At 47.9% G+C, this 20,212-nt stretch overlaps 1 long non-coding RNA gene across 4 annotated transcripts in view; it reads right to left on the reverse strand.

Moving 5' to 3' along the window:
* LOC144756087 (uncharacterized) overlaps positions 1 to 20,212 on the reverse strand; it is a 1,092,383-nt gene that overhangs the window by 72,061 nt on the left and 1,000,110 nt on the right. Inside the window, exon 9 of one of the 4 annotated variants that reach the window (XR_013595071.1) lies at positions 7,483 to 7,580. The exons of the other annotated variants lie outside the window; for them this stretch is intronic. This is a non-coding gene — a long non-coding RNA (uncharacterized LOC144756087). Of the gene's footprint in view, positions 1 to 7,482; positions 7,581 to 20,212 lie in introns of those variants that run through there. 4 annotated transcript variants of the gene reach the window in all.

Raw genomic sequence — 20,212 nt, forward strand, 5'->3', positions numbered from 1 at the left:
GACATGGAGCCACTCTATCCAAGTATGGCAGTGATCCCCTACGACCAATAGAGACCCGGTCCCCCGAAGGGTCCAAGGTAACCAGAGGTATAGTTTGGGTTTTGTTAAAGGAGGGAAAAATAGGTGATGTTACAGTGCCATGTGAAGACTCTCCCAGTTCCCCCCTACACAGTCCCACCGTTACCTCAAGTCAGTAGCTCCTGGAGCCACAATTTTGGCCTGACCACCCGGTCTGAGGATAAAAAAGGGGCTCAAACATACTGTGTGTTCCATCAATAGCACCCTTGCTTGTTTCCCCCATAAAGTTAGTGTGGTTAGCAGCCCGCGGATAAAAAATAGGTCAGGTCCACTGCGCTAATTCCAGGGCCACCCACCGCTTGGTCTTGGGTACAGATCGATCTGGCTACTCTGTTGTCCTGGAAGTTGATAAAAATGCAGTCTCCTTCCAGCTGCTTCTTGCCCTTTCCAACCCAACCCACCCTCCGGACGCCAAGGATTAATCCGTCTACGCCCGCAGGGATTGGTTTATATTGTTTTTAACCAATGAAGGCTTTTATTTTTTAAGGCCTGGTGAGTCTCTAGTTGGTTTTCTAACAAGGGTGGGACCTTGACCAGCACAACGACATAAGGATGGCAATCCGGGGGAAGGTCAGCATATGGAATGCAAGACACTTTCTTCAAGGCGGGTGCAGCTAGAGGAGATACTGCCGAATGGCTTTTAGCAGAATTAACTGGCAAAGCTGCCCCTTCTCCCTTGGTCTTGGCACTGTCTAGGGGTAATTGCTTAAGTTTAGAATTACGCCCACCCGCTGGAGCCTTTGGTTGCGTTGGTTTCTTATGCACTTTAGAAGCCTTCATGGTGTTCCCTTGAGTTGGAGTAAAATGTAGAGCGGGACCTGCTTTGGATATGGGTGGGGCAGTGGTATTAAGAGTTGGAGCCACACTTGGTGCCGTTGGGGATCTTGCACCGGAGCAGCAACAAGTGCTGTTCCTTTTCCCAAACTGCCACAAGTGGAGTCCTCACTACTCCTAGTCTGATGTTTAATCAGAGTTTTGAGTGAAAAGAAGTTGTCAAGAGTCGAATGCTCAAGACTATTTACTCTAGCCTCCACCCTCTTAATTTGGTCTATAAGCGGTATCAGAGAGTGATTGAGCACATCAATGATTTGGTCCAGAGAGACTGGGACCTGGGTAGGAGGGGGCTTGTGGTTGATATTACGTCCCATTTCCTGGTACGGTAGCACTCCCAACCCATCCAGATACTCAGGGCTCGGACCGTTTCCTAATTTTGCACCCTTGGCCCTCAACCCTTGCTTCCTGGAGCGTTTAAAGAATATGGGATGGCTACCTTTGCGCGTACTCACAACCCTTTTCCTCTTAATTTGTTTCGGAGCACCCTGGAACACACAAGGCAATGGAAGACCCATAGGAGGAGCAGGGTTTGGCAACGGGGAGTTTTGACTAGTGACAGGGGAAAGAAAAGGTACAACACACCCTCCCGCAATCTCATCACTGGCAACACCTGGTGTTAACTGTATTACTAGGTTCTCCAACCTGTCTATACTATCGCCTATTTCAGACAACCTGGGATGCTCAGGCACTTCTAAAATGAGTGGAGGTGGAGCCATAGTCCGGAGAGGTGACAAGGCTTTGGCCGCAGCGCCAAGAGAGGATCGACTAGCTGGAAGGTGATCCCCGGAGAGGCGACGTTCCGTCATCGCAATCTCCTTCTCTATGACTGCCGCTACTCTAGTTATAAACCTATCCATAGTTCCTATCGTTGGATTCCCCCATCCCCTTCACACCCGGCTCTGAGCAATTTCCCAGAGCGAGTAGACGTGGTTGGGGTTTTGCCCTCTTACAATGACACAGTACCTTTCAGGACTAGTATAATTGAAGTTAGGGACCTGGGCCAGCCCAGCCTCTGTCAGCCCCTGACTGCCACAGACTGCCCGCCCTTTGCTCGGGCTTCGCTCGGCGTCCCGCTCGCGTCCCGCTGAGCGACAGGCCTAAGGTTAAATAGGGGCGTTGCAGGCGGGGGGGCGTGTCTCGCTGGGGGGCGCGGCCGTGCACACCTGTGCAGCGCAGGGACTCCTGGTCTTGAGAGTCCCTGCTGGCGCGCTCCCTCTGCTGGGTCACGACTCCTCCTCCGGGCAACTGTAAACTCCAAGCGCCCTGGCAGCCTCTACCCCTCGCCACAAACCGTGCAGCGGCACCCGCGAAGCGGGTGCGGCAAGCAGTTGCGTAGGCGGCGGATCCCTCACGGGATAAGGGTAGGCTGCTAGGAGACTCTGACAACACCCAGATGAAGTGCGGCGTTTGAAGGGGCCCGTTCACAAGAGAGAAGCACTCCGGCAGCACCCAGGTCAGATTCGGCGTTTATGGGGTCCCGCTCACAACAAGGAAGCTCCCGCCTTTGAGTCCTGGTCAGGCGGGGGGCGTGTCTCGCTGGGCGCGGCCGTGCACACCTGTGCAGCGCAGGGACTCCTGGTCTTGAGAGTCCCTGCTGGCGCGCTCCCTCTGCTGAGTCACGACTCCTCCTCCGGGCAACTGTAGACTCTAAGCGCCCTGGCAGCCTCTACCCCTCGCCACAAACCGCACAGCGGCGGATCCCTCACGGGATAAGGGTAGGCTGCTAGGAGACTCTGACAACACCCAGATGAAGTGCGGCGTTTGAAGGGGCCCGTTCACAAGAGAGAAGCACTCCGGCAGCACCCAGGTCAGATTCGGCGTTTGTGGGGATCTGCAGAGGGTAAAGTGTCTCTATTTTGAACAGACTTGCAGACTATGATTGCTTTTGCTTTGTCCCAACCCGCAGCTAAGAGACAAAGGTTGCATTCAAATGAGGATAATGGTAGTGACACTGGGACAAGAAGACATTACATTACGTCCAAGGTACACAACTGCAGGACATGTTGAAGCCTGCCAGACAAATGTTGAGTTTTGAAGTAAAACTGTCACAAGGGGTAAACACATTTTTTTAGTAAAAAAGCCCAGCGACTGATTACCTTATCCATGAAGTAGTGAAAAGTATATATATATATTTTAAAGATGGGAGGACATTGATAAAGTTAATAATTCTTCTTTGTTGCTGCTGCTCACAAAGATAAATACTCTCCTTACGAGCTTAGTGTTTTTTATACTTCTTTCATTAATATTGTATTTTCATTACTATTGTATATTGATGGATCTTGCTTAGCTAGTGTAACTTGAACTCCTTGTGAAGATTATCTATTTATACTCTTTGAACCAAACTTCTATCATTCCTGACATCGATCTATTTTTTCTTAAACTCCCTACTATCACAATCTTTGGACCAATGGGCTAAATACCCCTTCTTTCTTCTACATCTCCTTCCCCTCCGCTTTTATTCTGAACCGCATTAGGCCATATACCACCTTGTATACTTTTAAACTGCCTACCGGCCGTAGAGACACGCACGAGCCACCAAGCGCGTCTTCCTGACCGATCCTTCTCCACACTTGCTCTGTGGCCGCTCACAACGGGATGGCCCCTCTCAGCGATACCCTTCACAGCGTCCCCACTCCCCGCCATTGAGGCAGAGACATACATTACACCGATCCAGCCCCCTCAGTGAGAGCGTGGCGGCCTTACTGGGTGATTGGGTAAAACACATTACGCTGAATGAAGACGGACATTTTTTCACGTTGGGACAGCACAATCAGCTGTTTTCTCACGTATTACTGATACCGACAGTTATAACAATAACTGCCTTGGTCTCTTAAACAGCTGTCTTACCTCACACGCTTCTCACGCGAGGTAGGGAAATAACTTCCAAAAATATCTATTAGGCTATTTTTAATTTTAAAAAAATGTTAAAAAGAGAAGAGAAAACACTTCAAGGCTTAACCTCACCTTACTAAATATTTTCTAATGGATGTAAAAGATCCTATACACTTCCCCATCTCACTAATACCTTTTCCTAAAGGATTTATAAATCTTACTAACAATGTCTACACCCCCACCTCAACCAAATATTGAGGATAAATTGGAAGAACTAGTTAATAAAGCCCAAGAGAAAGTTTTGGGTTCAATTGATGAGACAATAAATAAAAAATTAGAGTCCATCTCCCACGTATCACCACGCCCTTCTACCAGTAAACAAGCAGGAGCAGTCAAGGCTCGCAAGAAGAGGGCTTCTGGAGGAAATTAATGAAAGGGCCCAAAAAAATCCCAAACTTCCATCCCCTTATCACGCTCTCAAGGCGGTGACAAGTCTGGTGCCTTGGGCACCCCAGACGGGCGAGATAAAGACCCTGAGCTCCCTATCCACATCAATAGCGATAACAGCTATGAACCAGAGATCGAGCTCTCCTGCTCTTCTGGGTTCAATAAAGATGAGGAAGAAGTGGAAGTTAGGGGAACGGGAAGCTCCGAAGAGGCATCCAAGGCCTCGTGGATACATTTGGTGAGGAAATGTTCGATCCTCTTTCAATAAAAAAATCCCTTATCACCGGAATGGACTCTTTCCCAAATACGTTGCGGACTACCTCTCCTTTTGGTTGAGGAAAGAGATTCCCAAAGAAGTTAGATCCAGACTACGGTCTGAATGTCCGTGCCCTTCCCTACCCAATAAAGTGGCTATCACCCCGGAACTAGATCCCTAGGTAGTAGCTTTCATAGCTAAAAATGCAAAAGATCCCAGGAAAGGCTTGGACAAAGGGCTAAAATCCTGCCAAGACCGTCTTCTCGACACCATAGGCCACTCAACAAAATATTCGAGATGGCCGAATAAGCCTACCTGGGAGATACTCAAATTGACCCTAAAGAACTTACCGAATGGGTACGGTGGGCAATATGCCAAATAGGCAATGCCAATACTGCCATCTCCATGGAGAGAAGGAAAGGAGTGTTATTGAAGATTAACCCCAAGCTGATCGAATTAGCCAAAAAAGACAGAGGTCCTAACTCCCAAGGTCTTCTCTTCGGGGAAGATTTCATTAAGGAAATGGCAAAATATGTTGGTGCCTTTTTCTCTATCCAAAAGTCACAGAAATAAATTTTAAAAGTATTCCACAACAGAGTTTTTACCAAGGCCGGGAGAACGCAGGATCATTTCCCCGGCCGTGGAATACCACCCTCAAGATCCTTCCTGGGCCGTAGCAGCAGATTCAACAACAACTACTGCACCCAGCAATTCTACCCATAAAGGCAGAGGAACCGCTGATGACCCCTCAGAGGCGAGCGGAGACAACGTTCTTTTTCATCAGGTAGGAACCTTTAAAAACTTTTCAGATACCCCTCCAAGGGTGGGAGGGAATTACGCCAATTCGCTGGCAATTGGGAATTAATACACCAAGACCCTTGGATCTTGAATACAGTGAAGGGCTACAAGATAGACTTTGCCGATATCCCTTTCCAAACAAGACCCCCACGGGAGATTTCCTTTTCATCCAAAGACAAAAATCTGGTCTCCCAGGAGGTAAAAGACTTATTAAAAAATGGTACAATTGTAGAGTGCACACAATTAGGCTTCCTCAGCAATATCTTCCTGGTAGAGAAGAAAAACAAAGAACAGAGACCAGTCATAAACCGAAAGGACTTAAATCACTAGGTAGTCTACCATCACTTCAAGACGGAGGGAATACACCTTTTAAGGGACATCTTAAGAAAAGGGGACTGGCTGATGAGACTGGACTTGAAATACGCTTATCTGACAATTCCGATTTGGAAACCTCATCAGAAATTCCTCCAATTCACATGGGAGGGAAAGCTATACCAATTTTGCAATCTCCCCTTCGGACTATCGTCCGCCCCTTGGTGCTTCAACAAGGTACTGCGTCCCGTGACTACTTGGCTCAGGGAAAGGGGAGTGAGACTAATTATATGCCTCAACGATAACCTTATAATGGCCCAATCAAAACACACAGTTTCACTTCACACAGACCTCGCAATACGATTACTAGAACACCTGGGTTTCGTCATAAACAAGAAAAATTCCTGTACAGTACCAAACCAACAAACACAGTTTTGGGGCTTTTTGATCGACACCGTGAAAGCAGAACTGAAACTACCATGGGAAAAGGTAAGGAAACTGAGGAAAGAACTCATGAAGACACTCACCAAAATGACCTTCCCACTAAGAATCCTAGCAAGGATCTTGGGCCTTCTATCCTCCACAATTCAAGCTATCTTTCCAGGCCCCTACACTATCGAGCACTACAAAGGCTAAAAGCCGGAGCTCTAAGATCAGCTCAATCGTACTCCCAGATGATCTCTTTAGACCAGGAATCAAGGAGCGAACTTCTTTGGTGGTTAAAGAACGTGGAGGCATGATGATGTGGAGCAAGATGTGGGAGCTCCTCAGCAGGGGGATGGTGGACAACTCAAGAGAAGAAGTTGCATATCAACTGCTTAGAATTACTGGCAGTTCGCTGTTTCACCCAGAAGTCAGTGAAATGCGGTATAATGTTATGTATGGACAATGTGTCAGCAGTCCGATATGTCAACAAACTGGGCGGACCCCACTCCAAAGGCCTAACGGTTCTAGCGAAGGGCTTCTGGGAATACTGTTTGAGGAAAGGAATATTGGTTATAGCCAAACACATTCCTGGGTTGAGCAATGGTGTAGGAGACTGGTTCTCAAGGAATTTCAAAGACTCCAGCAACTGGAGACTAGACAGACAAATATTTTTGACTATCCAATCCAGATGGGGTCCATTCAGGACAGACTTGTTTGCAGACCATTTCAACACTTAACTGAAAGACTTCTTCAGTTGGAGACCGGATCCTCAAGCCCAGAAAGTAGACGCCTTCCTCCAAGACCGGAGAGGTTTAGCTCCCAATGCTTTCCTGCCATTTGCAATGCTGCCTCGCCTTCTTCTTCACGCTTGTCGTTACAGAGAGAGCATAGTTGTGATAACTCCTCTTTGGTGATCTCAAGCTTGGTTTCCAATCATCCTGGAAATTAGCATAGGCTTCCCAATTTTTTAGCCCTTCCTTCAGGGAAATACTCCTAGGTCTAGTGAGAGACATCCATCCCCTCGTAGAGCAGCGTCTTCTGGTCTTGACAGCATGGACAATTTCAGGAGACAGTGGCGAATCCCAGGGCTTTCGTCAGATGCTTTCACACTCATTTCTAAGTCATGGGCTTCCGGAACAAGGAAAGCATATCGACTGGCATGGGACAAATGGGTTCGCTGGTGTTTTCAACGACGTTATGATCCCGTTTCAACTGATATAGTGCATGTCATTAACTATTTATCAGAACTGTTTACATCAGGCCTGTCTTACAGAACCGTGAATGTTTATAGAACTGCTATTTCTGCATCACTCTTTAGTAAACAGCGTCTCAGTCGGGCAGAATTTGCTCACTAAAAAGATAATGAGAAACATGAGCATTCTAAACCCTCCAACTGCTAAATACACCACCCTATGGGATGTTACACTTGTACTTCGTACCCTTTCTTCATGGGGAGACAACTAAACTCTCTCTTTAAAGCGCATCTCATATAAACTTACTGTTTTGCTATGTCCTAGGTTCCTTCTGAAGAACTTCAGATGTCAAAGCATTGGATATTTCCAGCAGGGCCTTCCAACCAGAAGGTGTTTTCTTTTACCTAAAAAAGAGAACCAAAACCATGTCTTCTTCTATCTTTTAGCCTTTCTTTCCTCAGAATGAAAGACTTTGTGTGGTCAGATGTTTGAAAGAGTATGAGAAAAGAACTGTAGGTCTGAGAGTAAATGAGAGTCAATTATTAATTTCTCACAGATCTCCGCGTAGGGGAGTCTCTTCACCAACTTTGGCAAGATGGGTGAGGGATGTGATGTATGAAAGTGGGGTAGACATCTCTATCTTTGGAGCTCACTCCCTCAGACGTGCATCGGCTTCTGAAGCCTACTTTCTCGGAGGGGGACTGCAAGAAATCCTTCGCAGCAGACTGGTCAAACGATAGTATGTTTAAGAATTGCTATTTCAGACCAATCTCTAATGTGGTTGATAATTATCTTAATGCTCTTTGAAGTTGCATAATATGGCCTCCATGTCGTGCCATAAAATTTAGATTTTTCACAGCCTGCTGCGTAGAAAATCTGAATTTTATTAAGGACACAGAGGCTAATATTAACCCTCCATTTTTTAAATGAAGCCTACCCTGATGTTTTTTATGTTGTTTTGGAAGATATTACGGAAATCTATTCTTTTTCTTTCAGAATAAGAATCTCTTTTCCTCCGGACCAGCTGTCTCCAATCGGACTCTTAATTTCTACACATTGGATTATTTTGTTCACAGTCTAACAAAGAAGGAAGATGGCTGGTCATGGAGGGACTTTATAACACATTGGAATGTTCATTGAAGTTCTGTGTTCTCCAATTGTTGCTGCTGAGCTGTGGCAATAAAGGAGATTTGCATAATATTAGCCTCAGTGTCCTTAATAAAATCCAGATTTTCTACCCAGCAGGCTGTGAAAAATGTAAATTTTCTCCGTTTCTTGGGAAAACTATATGCTTTAGAGTGATTTTAAGATAAAATCCCACAAGTACCAAAGGTCAATTCTATATTAGCAAATATGACCTCTTCATCTTCGCTGGCATCAGAGGATGAGTCCTTGTCAGACATGTTGGATAAAAAGATTGAGACCTTATTGAAGTGGTCCTATGCAGCCTCTGATTTCTCCTTGGGCAGCTACATATGCTGCCTACACCTCACAGACTTTGTTGAAGGGCGTCCAAATCCTGACTGCACGTGCAATCCCGACAACAACTCAACAAATGACAATCAGCCCATCTCTTGTGGGAGGAATAGGTTTCTTTTCTCAAATGTGGCATTCTCTTTTTTCAAGTGGGTCCAGTACGTGGACAATAGGGGTTAATCGATCAATCAAAGGGCTTGTAAAGCGCGGCTACTCACCCATGAGGGTCTCAAGTCGCTGGGGAAGTGGGGCTACCGATTAGGCTGGGTGGAGGATCATTCGAAGAGCCAGGTCATCAGGTCCTTCCTGACTGCCTGAGGTGCAGGGGCATTTTGTTCCAGGTCTTGGCGGCAAAGTAGGAGAACAGCCTTCCACCTGTTCTCTTCTTGCAGATCCTAGGGGTGAGGGCGAGTTGGGAGGATTGTCCTCCACTGCCTCCCTCGCGGGACTCCTCTATAGGCCCCAGTGCTGCAGCCATAGCTCCACACTTATTTTGGCTGACCATATTGCCCAGGTGTGTACCCGCTACTCGAACTTCACAGTCCTAGGTGATCTTAATTTGTATGTTGACGGCCCATCCTGTTCGCATAGTGTGAACTTCATCTCGTCGCTTGCCAGCTTTAATCTGATCCAACTGGTTCTTGTCCCTACTCATAAAGCGGGCCACACACTTGACCTCATTTGCTCTAATCTGCAGGAGGTTAAAGTGAACAAACCTACTCAAGTGATCTGATCAGACCATCACTTGGTTCCCTTCCAGCTGCATCTGAAGATCTCAGCTGGAGTCACCACTTCCCCTAAGAAAACTAGGATTAACTGGAGCAGGGTCTCATCAGAATCTTAGGGCCCTCTCCTAAAGGACTCTGAGTCCCCCTTTCAAATATCCCCGATGACAGTATTGCTAACTTGAATGCTTGGGTCACGGAGGCCTTCAACAAAATCGCTCCACAGAGACTCGTCAGATCCTCTAGAGCAGCTAGAAAAAACTAGCTGCACGGAGAGCTGAGCGAGCTTGGAGGAGAGCCTATTGTCCTTTACTAAAATCCGCATACCATTCTGTCTTACAGACTTATAAAAAAGGCATCCTTGAGGCTAAGACCGAATACTACTCAGGCAGGATCTTAGCGGCAGAGTCCCAATCCAAAGAGATCTTTGCTGCCGTCCATGAATTGGCAGCATCTGATAGAGCTACGGCAACAATCCCTCCCTCTCAACATCTTTGCGACTCGTTAAACGAATTCTTCATTGAGAAGGTCGCACAGATTAAAATCAATATACCACCCCCTTCGTTAACATTTGCTAATCCGTCCCCTCCCCCTTCTACCTCCAAACTGGCTAGCATCCCCTTGCTGACCACGGACTCACTCCTCCCTTTGCTTCGGCGGGTGAAGTCGGGCTCCCCCTTGGATTTTGGTCCCGCTTATGTCTTAAGAGAGATTTTTTCGGCCTGTCCTACCCCTCCCCTCACGTTCCTTAATGACTCACTAAGCAATGGTGTTGTTCCCACCCTTCAAAAATCAGCAGTCATCATCCCGATTTTAAAAAAAGCCGGCGCTGATCCCTCGTCCCCAGCTAATTACCGCCCTATCTCCCTTTTGCCCTACTTGGGAAAGGTCTTAGAAACCCACGTTACGAGTACCCTGAGCACTTATGTGGAGGCAAATCATTGCCTCTCCTCCTGCCAGGCGGGCTTTCGACCCCTGCACTCCACGGAGAAGGTAGTGATCTCAGTGATGGATGGACTCCGCAAGGATATTGACACCAACCTTCCGCAAGCCCTTGTCCTTTTGGACCTGTCCGCCGCTTTTGACACGGTGGAGCATTCCATCCTTCTCACTCGTGTCAGGGCGGCGGGCATAGAGGGCTCTGCCCTCTCCTGGCTCAATTCCTTCCTGTGTGACAGGGCACAGGCTGTCCATCTCGCTGGTTTTGCTGCCCCCTCACGAAAGGTGGAGTGCGGCGTCCCTCAGGGCTCTTCTTTATCCCCCCTTCTGTTTAATTTATACATTTATCCCCTCATTTTTATGTTGCAGCAGCTCGAGGTCACGGTGTTTAATTACGCCGACGACCTCCAGCTTATTTTTAACCTCTCTCACTCTCCCTCTTCTGTCCAGAACTTTCAAACTGTTATGTTATTCATCCAAGATTGGATGAACTGCAACCACCTCAAACTTAATCCTGACAAGACAGAGCTGGTCTTGACAGGAGGTGGTTGCAGTCCCTGGTCCCCCTCGTTTTGGCCCCTTTCACTTGGTGCCCCCCCTTCCCGGTTCCCAAAGTTAAAACCCTCGGGATTTTTCTCAACTCCCAACTATCTGTAAACCCCCAGGTCAGTTCGGTGGTTTCTTCTTGCTTTTTCTCCCTCCGGATAATTAGGAAGATATCCCGCTTCTTCTCCCTTCCAGCATTGAAAATAATTGTGATGGCAATGGTGCTCTCGCGCCTTGATTATGGGAACATAATCTATAACGGCGCACCAGCCTATGCCATACACCGCTTGCAGCTAGTGCAAAATTAGGCTGCCCGCCTGATCCACGGGCTGCCCAAATTCCATCGAGTCACCCCATTGCTGAAATCATTGCACTGGCTGCCTGTGAGGGAGCGGGCCTTATTTAAACTAGGCTGCCTCACCTTCCAGGCCAGGATGGGCACTGCCCCTGAGTTCATATGCTCAGCCATCAAACCCTACCTCCCGGGCAGAGAACTCCGCTCTATCCACATGGCACTCCTGGCCACACCTCGCTTTAAGAAAAAGAAAGCAGGTGGGGCGAAATTCGCGGCCCTTGCACCTGTCTTCTGGAACTCCCTCCCTATGACACTCAGATCCTCAACCTCCTATTTGGAGTTCCGGAAGAATCTGAAAACCTTCCTTTTTTCCAGAGCTTTTGCTACCTAGCTTGTCTTCTTTGTTGGTACTGCTGGTCGTTGTCCTTTAAAGCGCCATGAAACCGCTGGGTATAAGCGCGCTCAATAAATGTTTTTAAATTCAAATTCAAATTCATACCGCTTCGACTCCTTGGTTCTCCGAGTACATCAGAGCTAAAAAAGCGACTGTAAAAACTGGAGCGCGAGTGTAGAAAGGCATAAGCTATTGAGGCCAAAAATATTTACAGAGAAGGTCTGAAAGAATATTATAAACTACTCAACAACAAAAGAAGAGATTTCCTAGCTGCCCGCATCGTGGGTTCTAGTAACTCATCTAGGGAAGTATTTAGGATTGTAAAATCCTTTACTAACCCCACAGCACTAATGCATCCAGCTATTCCCTCTCTGGAACTGTGCAACAGTCTTTTGAACTTTCTTGAGGATAAAATCTCCCTGAACTATGTCTTTTTCCAGGCTTCTCCCTGCCTCAGTGCGGAGGACGACTCTCCCAGGCATGCCCAGTACCAACCAGAGTTCACCGAATTTTCCATGGTCCCTCCAGATGCTTTGCTCGTGGAACTTCGTAAATGCAAATCCGGGTCATGGGGAGATCCCTGGCCAGCTCGACAATATAGTCTATTAGCAGAGTGGCCCAACTCGATCTTTAATTACATTTGGAATTCCTCACTCACGTTAGGGATTTTTCCCTCTGCCTCGAAACATGCTTTCCTACTTCCTATCCTGAAGAAGCCCAATGCCGACCGTGAAGTTGCCAGTAATTTTAGGCCCATCTCTCTACTCTCAGCCCTGCTAAAATCCTGGAGAAATTGGCTCATCAGCAGCTGGCTGCCTTTATAGAAACCAATGAGCTGCTGCGTGACTCGCAGTCCAGCTTCCGCACTGGCTACAGCACTGAATCTGCACTGATCGAAGTTGCTGATTCCATCCACTGGGCTTCCCAACCTGAGCAACTCTAGAAATTATAAGTGTCCATATCAATAAAAAGCCTTTTCACGTTGGTATGGTATTCTGTGTCTTCTTTTATTTATTCCAAAGTAAATTCTTTATTTCAGTCCAATCACTGGGTACAGATCATCAAATGGTTCTTCAATAATACAGATAGCCAACAGAACTTGCCAACACGTGTTTCGTCTAGGCTTTCCAGCCAAAAGACTTCGTCAGGGCAACGATATATATTTATAATTTTCTGATTCGAAATTGGGCGAGGTTGAAGAACCATTTGATGATCTGTACCCAGTGATTGGACTGAAATAAAGAATTTACTTTGGAATAAATAAAAGAAGACACGGAATACCATACCAACTTGAAAAGGCTTTTTATTGATATGGACACTTATAATTTCTAGAGTTGCTCAGGTTGGGAAGTTGTGTTTATGTTTAATGGTAGATTGTATCTACCTGTTATTATAACCTTGGGCAGGGGTTATATCTCCACCTTTGAGCATATGCTAGTTATATATATATATATATATATGGAATGAAAATATTGGCTTACACTATTTAGCGCATTATTCCCTACTGTCAATCTTTTGTAAAGTGTCCATCCACTGGGCAGTGGACGGGGGCTCGCCAACCATGCCAGTTCTCCTCGATTTGTCGGCAGCGTATGACATGGTGTCTCACCCCATCCTGCTTGACAGATTTACGCATATAGACAACCGTGGGACGGCGCTGGATTGGATTGCCTCCTACCTCCAATGCCGAGACCAACAAGTCTTTCTCCACCATTTTACCTCCGCCACAAAACCACTCAGATGGGGTGGTGCCTAAGGGCTAAGCCCAGAGCCTACTATTCTTTAACATATGTCTGACACCATTGGCGGATCTCATCGTGAAATTGAGGGTCAGGGTGATTTCCTACACAGATGACACCCAGCTGATGTTTTCCTTCAGAGATGTGCCATCGTCAGCCCTTGACTCTTCCAGAGACTGTCTTAAAAGCATTGCCGTCTGGATGAACAGTAAGTTTTTAAAGCTCAATGCCGATAAAACGGAGGTCCTATGTTTCAGCCAAGCCGTGCCACCCCCGGTAGTCCTATGGTGGCCTGTTGAACTTGGGACTCCTCCTGTGCCTAAGGATTCGGCTAAGAACCTTGGTGTTGCTGGGACAAAGACCTGTCCCTTTCGGCACATGTCCAGCAAGTGTCTGCAGTCTACTTTGCTAAGATGAAATCTGAAAATTCATCAACTTTCTGCCTGACGGAGCCGGTAAAACAGTTGTGCTTGCCTTGGTCACTTTGCACCTCGACTATGCCTACGGATTTATGTCTTGGCCTGCCTTGCGGCTTGATTAGAAGGCTACAGATAGTGCAGAATGCTGCCGCGAGGATGGTCTGTAAGGCTCCACTCCGCCAGCATATCTCTCCTCACCTCAGACAGCTACATTGGCTCCCAGTCGCCAAGAGAATTGAATTCAAGGCCCTCACGTATGCGTTTCAGGCCTACCAGGGCTGAGGCCCTATCTATTTGAGGAAGAGACATCGCCCCTACCAGCAGGGTAGATCTTTGAGGTCCAACCATAAAAGCTACTTCACTGTCCCTCGCTTTGCCAAAACTAGGCTAGGGAGCGGAACGTTTGAGGTGGGTGCCTCTAAACGCTGGAATGACTTACCCCTTCATCTACGAGAGATGAACTCAGAACAGGAGTTCAGAAAAGCGCTGAAGACCTGGCTGTTCAGGCATAGGGATTAGCACGGCGCTCCCTCTGCTCTTTTGTTTACCGCTTTATTTATTTTATTTGTGCGATTTTATATAGCGCGAACTTTACCCGAAGGTGTCAGAGTGCTTTACATAAGAACCAGTTGAAAACATAAGGACTTAGGATTACATGCATTACATAAAGGATACAAACAGAAAAAATTGCAAATGTACAAGAGGTAAAGTCACACAAGGAGGAGATACAAATGGATATACTCTAAGAGTCCCATAGGAATGGTAGATAGTACAAAGGTCTGCTGCATATACTAGTGATTAGAGTTATCTCTATCTACATAGGGAAGGGATACACATGGATATACTCTAAGAGTCACATAGGAATGGTAGAGAGCACAGCGGACTACTGCATATACTAGTGATTAGAGTTATCTCTATATACATAGGGAAGGGATATGACTGGATATACTCTAAGAGTCACATAGGAATGGTAGAGAGCATAGCGGACTACTGCATATTCTAGTGATTAGAGTTATCTCTATATACATAGGGAGGGGATATGACTGGATATACTCTAAGAGTCACATAGGAATGGTAGATAGTACAAAAGTCTACTACATATACTAGTGATTAGAGTGATCTCTATATACATAGGGAAGGGATACACATGGATATACTCTAAGTCACATAGGAGACTAGTCGTTAGAGTTATCTCTATATACATAGGGAAGGGATACACATGGATATACTCTAAGTCACATAGGAGACTAGTCGTTAGAGTTATCTCTATATACACAGGGAAGGGATACACATGGATATACTCTAACAGTCACATAGGAGACTCGTCGTTAGAGTTATCTGTATATACATAGGGAAGGGATATGACTGGATATACTTTAAGAGTCACATAGGAATGGTAGATGGTACAAAGGTCTACTGCATATACTAGTGATTAGAGTTATTTCTATATACAAAAAAGCAGAGTTCCATAAGTGTGGATGCAGTCACAGCACAAAGGGAGGGTGGGAGGGATGCAAGGGTATGGAGAGAAGGCAAAGCAGAAAAGGGAAGAAACATTTGAGGATCAACGACAGGGAAAAAGGTTAAAGGACGAGGGAATGGATGGAGGGTCAGAGTCCAGAGAAAACTGTCTGAAATCAGCAGAAAAATGGCGGCCAGGACAGAACAAAAAGTAAAGAAGTCCAGGAGAGAAGGTGGGAGCCCAGGTGGGAGATGAAGCTGGAGGCCATCCGCAGGCGTGTCACCATCTTGGAGAGCTTGCGGTCAGCCGGCTCGGTGGGGGTGAGGGTGCGCAAGGTGGTGAAGGCCGGGTTGACGCTGTTGGTGCGGTCATGCGTTGGCTGTGTGGCGCTGGCACGGCAGCCGGTGGGTTGTGTGTGGATTCAACCGTCCTGGAAGATGTGTGGGAATCGGGGGCGGTCCAGCAGGGGGCCAAGCAGTGTGGACTCCGGGAGCAATGCAGCCTTGCACGGCACATTCACAACACTGGTGCCATGTGGGGGGGGGGAGGAGGGGTGAGTGAGTGATCCGGAGATCCGGCCCGTGCTGCAGGACCGCAGGGCATTCCGGTAATGGCAGTGGCCCCAAACGGCAGCAGGTCGGGAGGCAGGCCAGAAAATCCGAGAGAGGGCAGCAGGATTAACAGGATGCCGGATAGAGGTTAGGGCGAGCCAGTGGAAGCGGCGATCGCCATCTGAAGTTCGCCGCCGGCCGCCATCTTGGAGTCAGGCAGGCGCTGGGAGGATTCCCTCGGTGGGGGTCGCCGCCAAAGTGAAGCTGGATAATATTATGTCGAGTCAGCTGCTGCGAGAATCGGCGAAAGTCTCGGCAGGCCGGGGGAGCGCAGGTTGCAATCCTACCTCCCAGCGGCGGCCGCAGTTGGTGGAGTCCACGGCGAGGTGCCGCCCGCCATTTTGAGCACCGCCTCCTTCTCTTCGCCTCAGGGAGATCGAACTTGTCCGCCAACTCAGGAGCGATCACTGTTGCTCCGCAAATGCCCCACTCGCTCCGCTTCAGGTGGGGAAAATGAGCGATCAAAAAGAAGGGCTGTAGCAGCGTAGAGCCGGGTTAGAGCAGCTCGTGGACCGGGAGCCGAGACGATCCACGTCCGCTCGGCTCCCGGCTCCTCCCCCGCTTTAGCGCGGGACACCTCAGCTGAGGTAGCTGAGCACTGTATAAACGTATTTTATTATTAGTATTATTATTAATCGGAGTTGTCTGGAGGGTACATGGAATGTGAGGTGGTGGTTTAGGTATGCTGGTCCTTCGGATAGTTGGGCTTTGTGGGCGTGAGTAAGGAGCTTGAAAGTGACTCTCAGTGTCGTTGTTGAAGGTCTTGCGTGATTTGGCTGCAGCGGGGGAGGTAGAGGACCAGTCTGCCAGCTGCGTTTTGGATGTCTGTAGTTTCTTGAGCTGTTTCTGGGTGCGTTGCCATAGTCTAGTCTACTGGTGACGAGTGCGTGGGTGACCGTCCTTCTGGATTCTTCGGGGATCCATCTGAAAGTGTTTCGGAGCAGGCAGAGCGTGTGGAAGCAGGCTGAGGAAACTGCGTTGATTTGGCGGTTCATTGTGAGTGAGGAGTCCAAAAGGATGGAGTAGTTTCTGTCCTGTAACTCCAGTTCTGTAGTAGAGGTATCTCTGTTATAGTCATAATCTAGTGAAAAGTCCCGCCCATGTGCGAGGACCCCGGCAATCAAAAATAATCTCTTAAGTTGTCAGAAAATTGCAGAACTGCAAAGACACTTAAGAGAGAATTTAAAGACAAATAATGCAGCCTATATCCACAGGCCACACTGTCCAGTACTTCAACTAGAAATTCCACCAAAAATCCACAAACAGCAAAGCCTGTCCAGATTTTCCCTGCTTTAACAGCAAACACCCTCTGGAATGATAGAGAGGAAGGAATGGACAGACAAGCCCCATAGGCTGCCATTATGTGGCTTAAATAGGATACTGTGCCTTTAAGAGAACTTTCCAGAACTTCTCCCAGTATCCCAGAATGCACAGCAGGTCCCTCTTACTTTCAGTTCTTTTTGAAGGCGTAAAACGCCGGACCTGTAGCATTCCTTTCATGAACATCTCTCTCCACCGGGGAGGCGGGAGGGCGTTTATGACTATAACAGAGATACCCCTACTACAGAACTGGAGTTACAGGACAGAAACTACTCCTTCTGTAGTAGGGGATGTCTGTGTATAGTCATAATCTAGGGAATAGAATGGCAAGCCCATCCCCACACCAAAGCGGCGGTGGAGAAAAGAGAAATAACACCACTATTGTGCGAACAGATTTCGCAGCGAAGCCTGCCCAACCTGAGCGTCTGCCCTGGCATCAGTGTCCAGGCAGTAATGCTTAGCAAAGGTATGGACCGACTTCCAAGTGGCCGCCTTGCAGATTTCTGCAATTGGAACATTACGGAGCAGAGCTGTCGTGGCAGCTTTGCCCCTGGTGGAATGAGCCTTAGGTTTACACCCTAAGGTCCTATTAGCTTTTTGGTAACACAATTGTATGCAGGACACAATCCACCTAGAGATAGACTGCTTAGAGGTCGCAAGACCCATCCTGACCGATCCATAATTAATAAACAATTGGTCTGACCTACGAATATCTTTGGTTTTATCCAGATAAATTTTCAACACCCTCCTAACATCCAGGGAATGCAATGACCGTTCCGCTGGAGATGAAGGGTTCTGATAAAACGTAGGCAAAGTTATGGTCTGGTTGACATGAAAATCAGAAATAACCTTGGGAAGAAATTTAGGGTGAGTACGCATAACAACCTTAGCAGCATGAAATACAGTATAAGGTTCTTGGCAACACAACGCCTGAATTTCACTCACCCTGCGGGCCGATGTAATGGCCACGAGGAACGCCGCCTTCCAGGACAGGTGCTGCAACGAAGCCTTATGAATAGGTTCAAAAGGCTCCTTCATCAATCTGGACAGCACCACATTGAATTCCCATGAAGGCGAAGGAAGCCTAACAGGAGGGAACACTTTCTTCAAACCTTCCAGAAAGTCTTTGATCACAGGGATCTGGAAAAAGGAAGTCTGTGAAGGGCATTTCCTGTAGGCAGTCAATGCAGCGAGATGAACCTTAATGGAATGGACATTAAGGCCAGACTGCGCAAACTGTAGAAGATAAGGAAGGATGACATCTTCCTTACATGTCGTCGGATCATAGTTCTTGGACTTGCACCAGATACAAAATCTCTTCCACTTGTACGCATAAGAAGTCCTAGTGGAAGGTCTCTTAGACTCCTTCAGTATGTCCATACAATCTGCAGGGAGATTCAAATGGCCATATTGCACTATCTCAGGAGCCATGCTGCCAAACTCAAAGACGAGAGGTTGGGGTGCAACATCTGCCCCCCGAACTTCGTGAGAAGGTCCTGCCTGCACGGCAGCCGCATGTGAGGAAGGAGAGACCGGTGAAGCAGGTCCGTGAACCACCACTGTCTGGGCCATTCCGGGGAAATCAGTATCATCCGCGCCCTGGACTGGGACAGCTTGATGAGAACCGTCGGAATCAGGGGAATGGGTGGAAAAGCGTACAGAAAGTTGTTCGACCAGTTGATCCATAACGCATTCCCCAGCGTCCCCGGCTGGTAGTACCTGGAGGCGAAGTCTCGGCATTTGCTGTTTTCGGCGGTGGCGAACAGATCTACGTCTGGAGTCCCCACCATGCGAAGACTTCTCCTAGTACTTCGTCGTTTATGACCCATTCGTGGTTTTCCTGAATCAGTCTGCTCAGTGCGTCTGCCTGAACATTCTGCACACCTGGTAGATGGGTAGCCGTAATCGTCAGTCCTCTGGCCAGAAGCCAGTGCCAGATCGCCTGCGCTTCCTGCGACAGGGTGCGCGATCTCGAGCCCCCCTGCTTGTTGAGGTAATACATCGTGGTCGTATTGTCCGTCTGTACAAGTAGGGAGTTGGTCTGAAAGGACGGAAGAAAGTCCTTCAGCGTCAAGTGAACAGCTCTGAGTTCCAGGAAATTTATGTGGTACGTGGACTACGTCTTTGACCACGTCCCCTGAATCTGTAAGTCTCCGAAGTGCGCCCCCCAACCGTGGAGAGACGCGTCCGTCACAATAGTCTGAGTGGGAATGTCCTTGTGGAATGGAACCCCTCTCAGGAGATTCTCCGCCGAACACCACCACTTCAGAGACTGAGGGGCCTGCAGAGACAGTCGTATCCTGTCGTCCCAAGATCTTTCCTCTGATCCCACTGGTCCTCTGAGCACTCTTGCAACGGTCTCATGTGCAGTCGTGCATGAGGCGTTAGGAAGATACACGAGGCCAACGATCCCAGTAGAGAAGACACCGTCCTCACTGTTGTAGATGGAGTGGTCATAAGAGCCTGAGCCTTCCAAAGCAGTGATAATCGTCACTCCTCCGAAGGAGACACACTTGCTGACAGCGTATTGATGGAGGCTCCCAAGTACTGTATGCACTGGACCGGAGTCGGGACCGACTTGGACATGTTGATGTGCAACCCCAGCTTGTTCAGTAGAACGCACGTCTTCTGGAAGTGAGCTTGCGCTTCCGAGAAGGAGGCCTTGATCAACCAATCGTCCAGGTACGGGTAGACAAACACCTTGTTCTTTCTCAGGTGCGCCGCTACCACCGCCATGCACTTGGAGAATGTTCTCAGCGCAGACTTCAGTCCGAATGGCAGTACTGTGTATTGATAATGATTGGCGCCGACTTGGAATCGCAGGAACTTCCTGTGTTTGTGTGCAATGGGCACATGGAAGTACGCATCCTGGAGGTCTATGGCACACAGCCAGTCTCCCCGTTGCAGCTGAGGATAAATCTGATGCAACGACAGCATGCAAAACTTTTCTCTGCGAATTCACTTGTTTGCCTGTCGCAAATCCAGAATGGACCTGAACTCGTTCTTGTCCTTCTTTCGAACCAGAAAGAACCGGGAGTACAGACCTCTTCCTCTTTGAGACCGAGGTACGTCTTCTATTGCCCTATTCCTTAGCAGGATATCTGCCTCCG

This window comes from Lissotriton helveticus, chromosome 5_1, assembly GCF_964261635.1.
Source record: "Lissotriton helveticus chromosome 5_1, aLisHel1.1, whole genome shotgun sequence".
In the NCBI taxonomy this organism is placed as follows: domain Eukaryota; kingdom Metazoa; phylum Chordata; class Amphibia; order Caudata; family Salamandridae; genus Lissotriton; species Lissotriton helveticus.